Genomic DNA, 12,670 nt, shown 5'->3' with positions numbered 1-12,670 from the left:
TAGGGTATGGTTCCTCCGATAAACAATGCACATTGGCATTTTTGTGATTGTGTAGAGTGATGGAGAGCATGAATTCTTAAAGTTACATTGAATTATGTCCCTTTGCTTCAATTATTTTAATGATGTGTCGAATTTTTACATTTAAGAGATTATCTCCAAAAATACGAAAGTGGTTTCAATTTATCTAAGTAAGGGGTATGGCTTGATCAACTCTGCAAACTGTGCTTGGTTTTTTTGGTTTTGTTTTTTGCTTTTTTATAGAATCAGTTTTAAAAATTGGTCATCAGCAGTGAAATGAAAATTTCGTCACTGAAATTCTTTTTAACGGGAGCATGTTAAATGAAGACAAGATACTCTACTTCCACTTCAGACAGCGATAAGTCTTTGATAAGATTACACAAACATTCCTGAGCAAATAGACCTAGCCGCCATATTTTCTCAAGTATGTATTCAAAATCTGTAGTGTGCCAAACACTTCCATAAATTGCACCTTCATCACGCTCTATTTCAGTATTTATGGTGGCTAGAACATCATTCGGGGCAAAAGCATGGACTTTGTTTCATCCTTTTGCACTGGTCTGCGTGCTGAATGGATAATTTTTAAAAGTATCGCTTTGTTATAATATACCCAACATTTCGGACAGTTATTTTCCTCGGAGAATATATCTACAAATGAAAATGGAATAAATCCAGATATCTCCAGATAGGATGAATAAAACTAGAGATTTAATCGCTAGAGGGCATTTAACTCTGAATCTTTAAACAATAGCTTCGTTTTTTTTTTCTTTTCTTTTCTTTTTTTTAGTTTATTTCAATGGCTTAGTCATGTTTTAGACAATATACTTTACCCAGTTAACTATGGTAGAAATGTAGTCTTCTTCTGATGAGATAAACAGTTAGTTGTAGAATCACATCACAAAATTGGCATTAAACTTCTTTATTGCTTGCAGTATAAGCATGTCATGTAACTATAACATACTCGCTCACTCATTGTGTAAATGTGCTGGTATTTTCATTCAGCTGTGGTGTATTGCATAAATAACGTCAATACAAAGAATGACTGATCGGTCAAAAACGTCCGTATGAAAACGTTTGCTATAAAATGAAAAAAATTCTAAATTCGAGAATTCTATACTTCGAAAGAGGTCGTTCTCTTCAAGACAGAATTTACTAATTATAAATGGTAAAGCTGTATTTATAACTCTTGAACTCTAGAAATATTTCCTACAGAAATGCTGTTGATGCATACATTTTTCTTGCTTCTTACTGTTACTATTGCATTTGGGTTAAAACAAGATCGTCAATTTATGTTAGTAGGTTAATGTGCATGCATGCATATTATACATGCGTGTGCAAGCACTTATACGCGCACACACACACACTGTGGGCCGGTGTCATCCAAGCACCTTTTCTGGCTATGTATATGTAGTACTGTGAACATCAGAAAATACAGTGCTTCATTATAATTTGTTTCGTCTTGGTTAGGAATCATTGTACGAAGCACACTATTCTTACTTTCTCTCTCTCTCTCTCTCTCTCTCTCTCTCTCTCTCTCTGTACATACATACATACATACAGACATACATACATACATACACACACATACATACATACATACATACATACATACATACATACATACATACATACATACACAAGAGCGTTATAATTTGATCGAAGCAATGTAGTAAAGACATAGAAAAAGGAAAGGAAAATATAGAAAATTTAAGAAAGCTTCTAACAATGCAGGAAGTTTTGCAAAACCCTCTATATTTCAGACGCAAAGACCTATCTTCAGAAGGAAGCAGTCCAAAATATATCTAGTTACATCGATTTCGTTATTTTATCTTAAATTGCTCGGTGTTTGGGTTAGTAGCAGCAGTTGGCCGTTGTGACGTATTTTCACATGGTGATTGTGGTGGTGGGGGGGGGGGAGAAGATAGTGTTGATGGCGTCTGGTATGATGTTGGTTGTAGTCGCCGTGATGTATTCATAGGAGCCACCGGCCCATCTCCGATCGACTGTTAATTTTCGGGTTGAGGCGGTAAATCAGTATAGCTTCCTTGATGCGAAGATTTCCTGTTGTCCTCTCCGTACGTCACAATACGTCACAACGACCAACTGCTGCTGCTGACCCAAACGCCGAGCAGTTTAAAATAAAACAACGAAATCGGTGTAATTAAACGTTTCTTGGGCTGCTTCCTTCTGAAGGTAGGTCTTTGTGCCTGAAATATAAAGGTTTTTGTAAAAGTGTCTGCATTGTTAAAAGTTTTCTTAATTTTCCTTTTCTTTTTATACATACATACATACTACGTATATGTACAACCACATTTGTCTGACCATCTGATCTGTCTAAGTCACCATACTCAATATACTTCTGTGATTTTGGCAGAATGATGAGTATTCAGGTCAAGACATGCAGGAATAGGTTCAATCCTTACTTCTGGACATTTATTTCTTCTCTTATTACTACTAAATATTTATGATGTAAGATTACCTTAAAACTGAAAAACATTCTTATCAGTAAATGTATTATTAGCGGTTACAATTTCTGTAGGAGATAATTATTAAGGTGCCTACTTAAATATTTATCATAAGAGTAAACGTGTCACTGCATTTGTTTTTTAATTATAAGTAAGAGTAAGGGCAGTAGAATGGCTAAGTCGTTAGAGCATCAGACAAAATATATTGCAATATCTCTTCCAGCTCTTTACGTTCTGAGTTCAAATATCGCCTTAGTCAACCTTTCCTTTCTTCTTTCTGGGGTAGATAAAATAAGCTAATGGTCTTTTACTGGCTTCGATGTTATTGACTTATCCTTCTCCTCAAAATTGCAGATTTTGTGCCTAAATTAAACAAATGTAAATAAGAAATTTTGTTTTAAAATTCTCGTCGTTCTTTCGAATGTGAAAAAGATTGAACACAAAGTTATTGCATCTCTCCTGTTTTGGGAATCAAATTATAAAGTCTACAAGACTGGAGTGTTCCAAGTAATATTTTACCAACTTTGTCGTCCGGTTTAACTCCTCTATTACCTCGCTTTTGTGTTCCTTTAGCGGACTCTATTCTGTTGCAGCCATTGAGACATGAGGAGATCTCGATGTATTGACATATTATTTCATACTACAGTAACCAATACATGAACCTTAGTTTCGTCCTCCTCTCCTTACCACCAGTGTAGGAGATTCTTTCTCTTTTGATCATGACACAAAAAGCAACTTCACTGATATTTCAACTTAAATTTACTTCCCTTAGAACTACAACCAGTAAAACTATAACAGAAACATTTCCAAAAGATAATTTAAAGTTTTGTTAAGGAGGAGGGAGCTGCAACCTTGAAGCTCACGGGTCCTCGGAGATTAGTGATACCGATGTGGTTGATGTTTTTGAAAACTACAAATTGACGATCGCAGAAAAACATGGGCAAGGAGAAAATTTCAGGAGTATGACATTACGAGAAGGAAGGATTGGGTAGACTTAGCGGTTTGTGTAGGTCTTGTGAGAGAGAGCACAACTGGGGAATGAGATTATGAGAGAAGAGTAAGTTTGGTGTTTTCGGGTGGAAGTGGAATGACAGCAGCTAGAGTCGAAGAGCAGAAACCATTGCAGAGGCAGCAGAAAAGGCTGAATGAGGGGTAGCACGTTTGTGGTTCAGAGGTTAATTTATTGTTATGTGTGTTGACCAGTGACTTCATAATAATAAATTGTGTAATCTGTTAGGGAAATGCAGTCTAAGATGTTTTGTATGTAACAGTAGCACCGTCCCACGTGCGGCAGTAATATATGAGCTTCGTAGAAGGCTAACAGATATTAGGAGCTGAAGTTCCAATCTTTGGAACACAGACATCTTCTTCTATGACCTGGATGTAAGATTACCGGGTGAAAATGATAAGTGTGTAATTCGAACCCATATCTACATTAGCAATGGCCTGGCCCAGCATTTGTAGTGACTTTGAAGGCTTTACATGTGTGTTGTTCATAAGTATAAGTGTTAAAGTACAAGTGCTTCCTTGATATTTGTAATACTTGTGTTTTATGCTGCTGGAAGAGACAAGATCAATAGGACACAATTAGGGATGTTTTCGAGGTCCCCGTTCAAGGATGCACCGCAGGTGTGATGTGAGGTATAAAATTGTAGTTGGATGATGTTTATGTACAGACTATTAGTGGCGAGAAAAGGGCAATATCTACATAGGAATGGGTGTTGTTAAACGTAACACTCAGCTGGTCGTTGATGTACAGGAAGAATATTGAAGGCTGGTGGGGGTTCGAACCTCGGAATACACTAGATTAAATAGAATAACTGGGAGGGATCCGTGAGCACATACTACGATGGTATGATCTAACAAGAAGTTTGCGATTCAAAAGGTGAAGGATAGATGAAACATTAGGAAGACACTTTAGCTGGGATATTTGCATGCCAGATAATGACCAATGCCATTTTCGCCTAATTTCCCATGGGCAAAGGCCCACTGGGGAGTTCTTGAATATACGAGGTCAGACATAACAGAGAAAAGTACCGTAAGGAAATGTATGTTGAACGATGTAGCTTGCCCACATCAATGGTAACGAAAAGCAGAAAATCGTAAAATATGTAGACTTAAGAATATCAAGAGAACGTGGAATATCAAAGCAAGAGTGGTACCAACTGTGGCTGGAGCACTTGGATCGGACGAAAAATGCCGCTAAGCATTTTGCCCGGCGTGCTAACGATTCTGCCAGCTCACCGCCTAATAATAATAATAATAATAATAATAATAATAATAATAATAATAATAATAGAGTCAAAATTAAAAGAAGAGTGCCATTTGTTATCTGGTGAACGATATTTCGACATCTCGTGTGTCTTCAACTGGTTCAAAAAATAAATTTGTCAATCTACTTCATTTTGGTTAATATAGAAAGGATTGAGGTAACTCCTCCTGAAGATATAGAGTCAAAATTAAAAGAAGAGTGCCATTTGTTATCTGGTGAACGTGCCTTAATACAACACGTGATGTGCTCTTACGAACTGCACTGAAGTATGAAGACTCTAAGCAAGCTTCAGTCATGAAGCTTAGTCAGAAATTCAAAAAGTCTCTTGACCTACAAGTTAACAACCCTTATTCAAGGACCTTTTGAGCTGGATGGGCTACTCAACCTGAAGAAAATTCTAACTGGGACCCTACTGCAAGGTCATGCGCTGTTTATCTTGATATGAGATGACCATGTCGCGCACATCTGGTTGTGATGCACGTGCCTGGTGTACCCTTATCAGATGGGTTGTCATGATGAGTAGCTTGGGCTTCGTATTTTTTTTTTTACCCCAGTGTCACTTTGATGGCATGCACTGCTCTCTCATGATGATGATGATGATGATGATGATGATGACGATGATGATGATGACGATGATGATGATGATGATGATGATGATGATGATGATGATGATGATGATGATGACGATAATAATAATAATAATAATAATAATAATAATAATAATCCTTTCTACTATAAGCACAAGGCCTGCAATTTGGGGGAGGGGTTAGTCGATTTCATTGACCCCAGTGCGTAACTCTATTTACTTAAGTTCCATGTCCTTGTTGGGAAACGAAATTACGACAAATTACGGCCTTGCGGGATTTTGTCACAAAACTTCAGTGCTGCTACATGACAAAATGTAGTTTGGTGTTATTTTTTTCAAGCAGAGATTACGACTACATTGTCATTGTCTTCGGCACTTGCCAGGACTATTCTCTAATGTGGTTTAAGTATTTTTGTTGCATATGCTTCAAGTGTATGTAATTCGAACCCACATATACACTTGTGAAACAGAATACCAGAAGCTCTGGTTAAGGTACAAGTATCAGTAACGTGAGTCCCGGAGTTTTGGCGGCCACCGAGACAATGGTTACATCAAATGATATGCTAGAAATACAGAAATATAATACCAGTGAATCAATGCATTTATTTTCGGTCAAGGGACTCGCTAATGCAGAAACCACAGATGTTTCAATGTCAGTCATGTAATACAAACGTGTTGCAACAGAACTGTTTGAACTATTTCTCTCACAAAACTATCTTCTATACAAGTCTAAGACTGATCAGTAATCTTGAGTAAACTAGTCTACTTCTAAAAACAGAGCAGAGAATAATCTAATAAAAGTTTACCCATTCATTTATTGTTTGCGGAAACTGGAATATAACGACAACCTAACAAGTAAGAAATAGACAAGATCACGCGACTGATTTAGAAACACTTTCAGAGACTTAGCTTATCACATTGGTTCAGTAGTCTTCATTAAGCAGCAAGCAGTCAACTGTCAGGATGGCCGAGCGGTCTAAGGCGCCAGACTCAAGGTGTGTTACCTTAACCAGAACGTAGAGTATTCTGGTCCACGAATGTGGGCGTGGGTTCGAATCCCACTTCTGACAGAAAGCTTTTTTTTTTAATGCTAAATATCAGAGTATGCGGGGGCATTTTTTAAAACCAATTTTGAACCCCATATTTATTCGTGGCATCCAGTTACACACACTGTTATCATATTTATTTCTTTAATCAATTCATTTTAGAATATGATTTTTTTACGTAGAATTGTTCAGTATATCCATATTTATTCGCAGGTACGAAGTGTTAACATGTACATGTCAGATTCTTCTTCTTCTTCTTCTTCTTCTTCTTCTTCTTCTTCTTCTTCTTCTTCTTCTTCTTCTTCTTCTTCTTCTTCTTCTTCTTCTTCATCATCATCATCATCATCATCATCATCATCATCATCATCATCATCATCATCATCATCATCATCATCATCATCATCATCATCATCATCATCATCATCATCATCATCATCATCATCATCATCATCATCATCATCATCATCATCATCATCATTATTATTATTATTATTATTATTATTATTATTATTAATAATAAGACACCAAGCTGACAGAATCATTGGCACACCGGGCGAAATGCTTAGCGGTATTTCGTCAGTCTTCACGTTCTCAGTTCAAATTCCACCGAAGTCGATTTTGTCTTTCATCCTTTCGGGGTCGATAAATTAAGTACCAGTGAAATATCCCCCCAAATTCAGGCCTTGTGCCTATAGTAGAAAGGATTATTATTATTATTATTAATGTACTTCGCCGTCGCTACGTTCTGAGTTTAAAATTCCGCCGAGGTCAACTTTGCCTTTCAGCCTTTCAGGGTCGATAAAATAAGTACCAGTTAAACACTGGAGTCGATGTAATCGACTCATTCCCTCCTCCAACATTGCTGCCCTTGTGGCAAAATTTGAAACCATTATTATTATTATTATTATTATTATTATTATTATTATTATTATTATTATTATTATTATTATTAAGGCGGCGAGCTGGCAGAATTTTGAGCACGCCGAGCGAAATGCTTAACGATATTTCGTCCGTCTTCACGTTCCCAGTTCAAACTCCGCCGAGATCAACTTTGCCTTTCATCTTTTCGGGGTCGATAAAATAAGTACCAGTTAAATACTAGGGTCGATGTAATCGACTTGCTCCCTCCCCCGAAATTGCTGGCCTTGTGCTAAAATTTGAAATCATTATCATTATTATTATTATTAAAGCGGCGAATTGACAGAATCGTTAGCACGCTGGACGAAATGCTTAGCGGTATTTCGCAGGTCACTACGTTCTGAGTTCAAATTCCGCCGAGGTCGACTTTGCCATTCATCCTTTCGGGGTCGATAAATTAAGTACCAGTGAAATACTGGAATCGATGTAATTGACTAGTCCCCTCCCTCAAAATTTCAGGCCTTGTGCTTTTAGTAGAAATTATTATTATTATTATTAGTAGTAGTAGTAGTAGTAGTAGTAGTAGTTCTTTCACTTACAAAGACCTATGCATTCGATACGAACACTCCACAAAAAGATTATCTAGTATGACTAACGAATTTATGTTTTACCGAGTAAATACATCGATTTTATGGTGGTTTGGGTGAAAAATGCTGACATCGTAATATGCGAGTCATTGGCAACTTGGGAACCTAAGCGACATCCGCGGCTTATATAGAATATTTTTCTGTCACTTTCACTCTAAGACTATAAAAGCTGTCCCTTAAAAGGAATTGCTTGAAGAAATATTTCTTCTTGTAAAGTTTGAATCCTGCATCGAAGGCAGGAATTTTGTTCCTTTCTTTCATTATTTCTCTTTAGGATAAAAATTTATGCTTGAAAAATCTTATGGTTGAGCAGCAGCAGCAGTAGCATTTTATGTCCGTGTTTCGTGCTGGTAAGGGTTAGACGATTTGACAGAATCTGATGGGTGAGAAGATTGCATCGGGCCCCAATGTCGGCTTTGGGTAGGTTTTATATGGTTGGATACTCTTCCTAACGTCTAATCCATACCAGTAAGGAACATGGACATTAAATGACGATAATGATGATGATGATGATGGGGTGGGGGTGATGATGATAATGAACAAGAATTTTATATTAAAACTTCTACGACCATGAAATTGCATCCTAAAGTGAAATAATTGAAGAAATAGAATGTACCCATGAATAAATGCATGGATAAAAATGTTTTACTTGGTAATATAAATGTTGTTATATCATTTCCTCTGACGATTAGAATTAAAAAAAAAATTTCTGTCAGAAGTGGGATTCGAACCCACGCCCACATTCGTGGACCAGAATACTCTATGTTCTGGTTAAGGTAACACACCTTGAGTCTGGCGCCTTAGACCGCTCGGCCATCCTGACAGCTGACTGTGTGCTGCTTAATGAAGACTACTGAACCAATGTGATAACATACTAATATCACAGCCAATGAGAATGTTGCTATGTTAGTCATATGATCTGCTAGCTATGGCTGCCTATGAGCCTCACCTGTAACACCATCTCTTCGTAACGACATTTATGAAATGCAAAAACTAGCGTAATTTAAATGAACAATAAATGAATATTTTTGATTTAATGCTTTTCAGAAATCGCCTAATTCACTGAGAGATGATTGTTGATTAATTTTACTGTGATGTGGTACGTAGTGAAGTAGAAAAAATACTTCAAAGTAGCCTGCTGCATGTTTATATTAAGCACAGTTTCCGTCTACTAAATATTACTCACCAAGCTAAGGTAGAAGACAACTTATCTAAAGACATCAAGCTTCTACTATCAGAATTTTTTTATTTTTTTTAACGTTTTCTATGCTATCGTCGCTGCCACCATCTTCAGCTGTTTATACAGGTGATGGTGGTGGAGTTGACAGTCAATTTGTCAGGCGTAACGTCGCTGCTGCTACCACACTGCTGGAAATCACATATTTTTTCCTCTTTGTTGCTTTATTGACATTTTATCTCTACTTTCCTGTTACTGTTTGCGCTTCCTTTACTGTCTTTATTGTTTATGTAAACAAGCGACGCTATATTAAAATAAGCATTTTTTTTTTTTTTTTTTTTAATGAGAATTGTCAGTTGCAAACCAAATCGGAGCACATTCACAGGAAAAATATTTTCTGAATGGGTAAAAGCGACAACAAATATAATCCGGCAAAACATTCCAAAATCGTGACTTCACGTTCAGTTATAATAATAATTTCTAATTTAGGGGAAAGGATAGCAATTTGGAAGGAGGGTATTCATCGACTCAGTTTATCTCAGTATTTGACAGGTACTTTATTTTATCGACCCCAGAGGTTATATTTAACTTTAGAGCGTAAAAATCCGAAACCATTTACTTTCTGCAAGTCAGTCTATTCGTCGCCCTGCTGACTCAGATAATTTGAAGAATAGTTTCCAATTTAAGCGCGCTGTCAGAAATTTGGTTGGAGGAAAGTGGTCATGTGTTTCTTATCGCTCTTTATGTTCCTTTACTTCAAATTTGCGTCGTGCTGGCTTTCAAACAATTTTAAGAGTCTATCAGACAAGGCTTCATTCAAACTACTCCACATGAACATCTGGTTATTCAAACTTAACGCTAGCAAGCCTCAGATTAAGTATGAAGTACGGTATTAGTGATTTGCTATTCTGAATATATATAAGGAAATATATGCGTCAAGTACGTGTGGTCGATGATGAATATTACACGAGCGCTGCTTCTATTCCGTAATTGGATTTATTCTTACGTATGCACTGTCGGGCCATACCAGCACAAAGTTTTATATTTTATGCATGTAAGCCGTGGACTGGCGATGCCATTTACCTCTGATTCGGTTCGCGTACGAAATGTTTATAAGCCATAAAAATAATAAAGCATCGATGTCTATCACTTCTGAATGGAATTTGGGATGAGTTGTTGCGCTTGTCCATGACTTTCAGGTGTTTTAACACCCGGCATTTCGACTGAGTAATCTCAACCATGCCAAATCGCAGCCTGCTGGCAAACACTCTGTGTCTCAGCGTTAAGTACGTGTGGTCGCTATAGGGAAGTATACAGAGAAAGGTTCGAGCAAGAAAAGCAGAAAAATAGATGAAAAGGAAAAAACGAACACATTTTCGTAACGAACGTAGTGTGTGAAAAGGAGAAAAGACTTTTCTATGCTTATGTGCTGGTTGACATTTGTAATGAAAACTAAAGCCGGTGGGAGTTGAGGGTGGAATGCAAAATAGTAAAATTGTGGGCTGCATGGCCAAGTGTCCATGTTCACTCCGGTCATATACATTTCTGCAAAACTTCGAGATGGTAAATATTACAGATGATCTACATTCATAGTGTTTACATAAAATATAATTAAAAATTGTCAAGAAAATTTAAAATAACGGATAATTAATATAAAATAATTATTATGCGATAAATCATAAAGATAGAATATTCTTTTCTACTCTGGGAACAAGGCCCGAAATTTGGGGTGAAAGGGCCAGTCGATTAGATCGACGCAGTACACAACTGGTACTTGATTTATCGACCTCGAAAGGCAAAGTCGACCTCGACGGAATTTGGACTCAAAACGTAAAGACAGACGAAATACCGCTAAGCATTTCGCCCGGCGTGCTAACGTTTCTTATTTCTTTACTGCCCACAAGGGACTAAACATAGAGGGGACAAACAAGGACAGACAAACGGATTAAGTCGATTGTATTGACTCCAGTGCGTAACTGGTACTTAATGTATCAACCCCGAAACGATGAAAGGCAAAGTCGACCCCGGCGGAATTTGAAATCAGAACGTAGCGGCAAACGAAATACCGCTAAGCATTTCGCCTGCTCGCCGCCTTTTTAAAGATAGAATATTAAGTGACTTATAGGTTCAACCATAATCTTTATTTGATTTTAACTTTTAATCTTGCAGTATACTGACAAGGACAAGATTTATTTCTTTAGTATTTTCCAATATTTTTTCTGAGTTTCACTTTTATCTGTTATCGTTTTAATTTTTTTAAAAACTTTATTTGATCTGTCGTCATTATTTGATTATGTCAATGCGGCGAGCTGGCAGAATCGTTAGCGCACCGGGCAAAATGCGTAGTGGCATTTCGTCCGTCTTAAAGACATTCTGAGTTCAAATTCCGCCGCGGTCGACTTTGCCTTTCATCCTTTTGGGGTCGATAAACTAAGTACCAGTTGATTACTGGGTCGATATATTCAACCAGTCCCCTCCCCCAAATTTTCAGGCCTTGTGCCTATAGTAGAAAGGATTATTTAACTATATCCTGGCTTCCCAATTCATCGTTTATATATTGAGAAAATGTATGGTTTAATTAGTTTACTTTATCTTGCTTTACAATGCTGACTTCGGGATTCCATGAATAGTTCTATTAGTTTTCCTGATTGTGCTCTTCACTTCAGTTAACGCCTAATTACAGTAAAGCTGTAGTCTATACCTACGATGGTTTGTTTATTTATAAATATAATTATTTTTGGTACTGAGTTCACTACTAAATTCTGATTCTTCTGAAATGCGATTTATTAATCTCTCTTACATTTCTGTGTTTGCTATCGTATCAGTTTCATCTACTCTAAAATATTTTGAGATGATTTTGTTTTAAGTTTCTGGTTTCAGTGTCTAAATTTAAGTTGCCTGTCTTTATCTTTATCAATTTACCACTTTTTACAGTATTAAAATTACAGTAGTAAAATTACCACCTTTTACAGTAGTTTTGCCTTATTTATTTATTTACCACTTTTTACAGTATTTTTGGCTTATTTATTTAATTCCATACTTAGTTTTATATCCATACTGATTATATGTAGAGTTTGTAGTAAGTTCTCCAATTGGATGTTATCTCTTGGAGATATTTTAAATCATCTGCATAGACAAAACAGCATTTGTTGTTTGTTTTTTTTAGGCTCAGGTCAACTCTGATTGAGAAAACGTCTGTTTAAAAAAGATGTAGCCTTAACCGTCACGTCTTTTATTCAAACTTTGTGCATCTAGGACAACCTTCATCCAACAACGCATTCTTCTTTTTGTAATACAGTAAATCGGGAACTGAGAGATTTGGTTACTCACAAAGACCAAGGCAACAATCCTCACACTTACAACTAAGAGTGGGACGATTGTTTCCCATGTTATAAATATCTCAAAGGAAATATTCCGCGGAGATAATTTTCTGTACTTCTGTTTATTTTGGAATTAAATCCTATATCATTCTGTTTATTTTGGAATTAAATCCTATATTATTTCTTTTACAAAATTCCTATGGTTACTAGTGATAGCTACGGAACCCATAATTTCTATGTGGGTTACCATAAGATCGATGCTACGAATTTTTACAATGCCA

At 36.6% G+C, this 12,670-nt stretch overlaps 2 non-coding genes across 2 annotated transcripts; one reads left to right on the top strand and one right to left on the bottom strand.

Annotated features, from left to right (window-relative positions):
• The first annotated feature begins 6,298 nt into the window (after positions 1–6,298).
• On the top strand, positions 6,299–6,411 carry Trnal-caa (transfer RNA leucine (anticodon CAA)). Its single transcript has 2 exons — positions 6,299–6,336; positions 6,366–6,411. It is a non-coding gene; the product is annotated as a tRNA-Leu (tRNA).
• A 2,191-nt stretch (positions 6,412–8,602) lies between these two features.
• Trnal-caa (transfer RNA leucine (anticodon CAA)) lies at positions 8,603–8,715 on the bottom strand. The gene is made up of 2 exons: positions 8,678–8,715; positions 8,603–8,648 (listed from the first exon to the last, which is right to left on the bottom strand). It is a non-coding gene; the product is annotated as a tRNA-Leu (tRNA).
• Between the last annotated feature and the right edge of the window lie 3,955 nt (positions 8,716–12,670).

This window comes from Octopus bimaculoides, chromosome 2, assembly GCF_046866305.1.
Source record: "Octopus bimaculoides isolate indiv1 chromosome 2, ASM4686630v1, whole genome shotgun sequence".
Taxonomy (NCBI): domain Eukaryota; kingdom Metazoa; phylum Mollusca; class Cephalopoda; order Octopoda; family Octopodidae; genus Octopus; species Octopus bimaculoides.
Note: the sequence above shows the minus strand (reverse complement) of the source record. Positions and strands in the feature narration are given on the sequence as shown.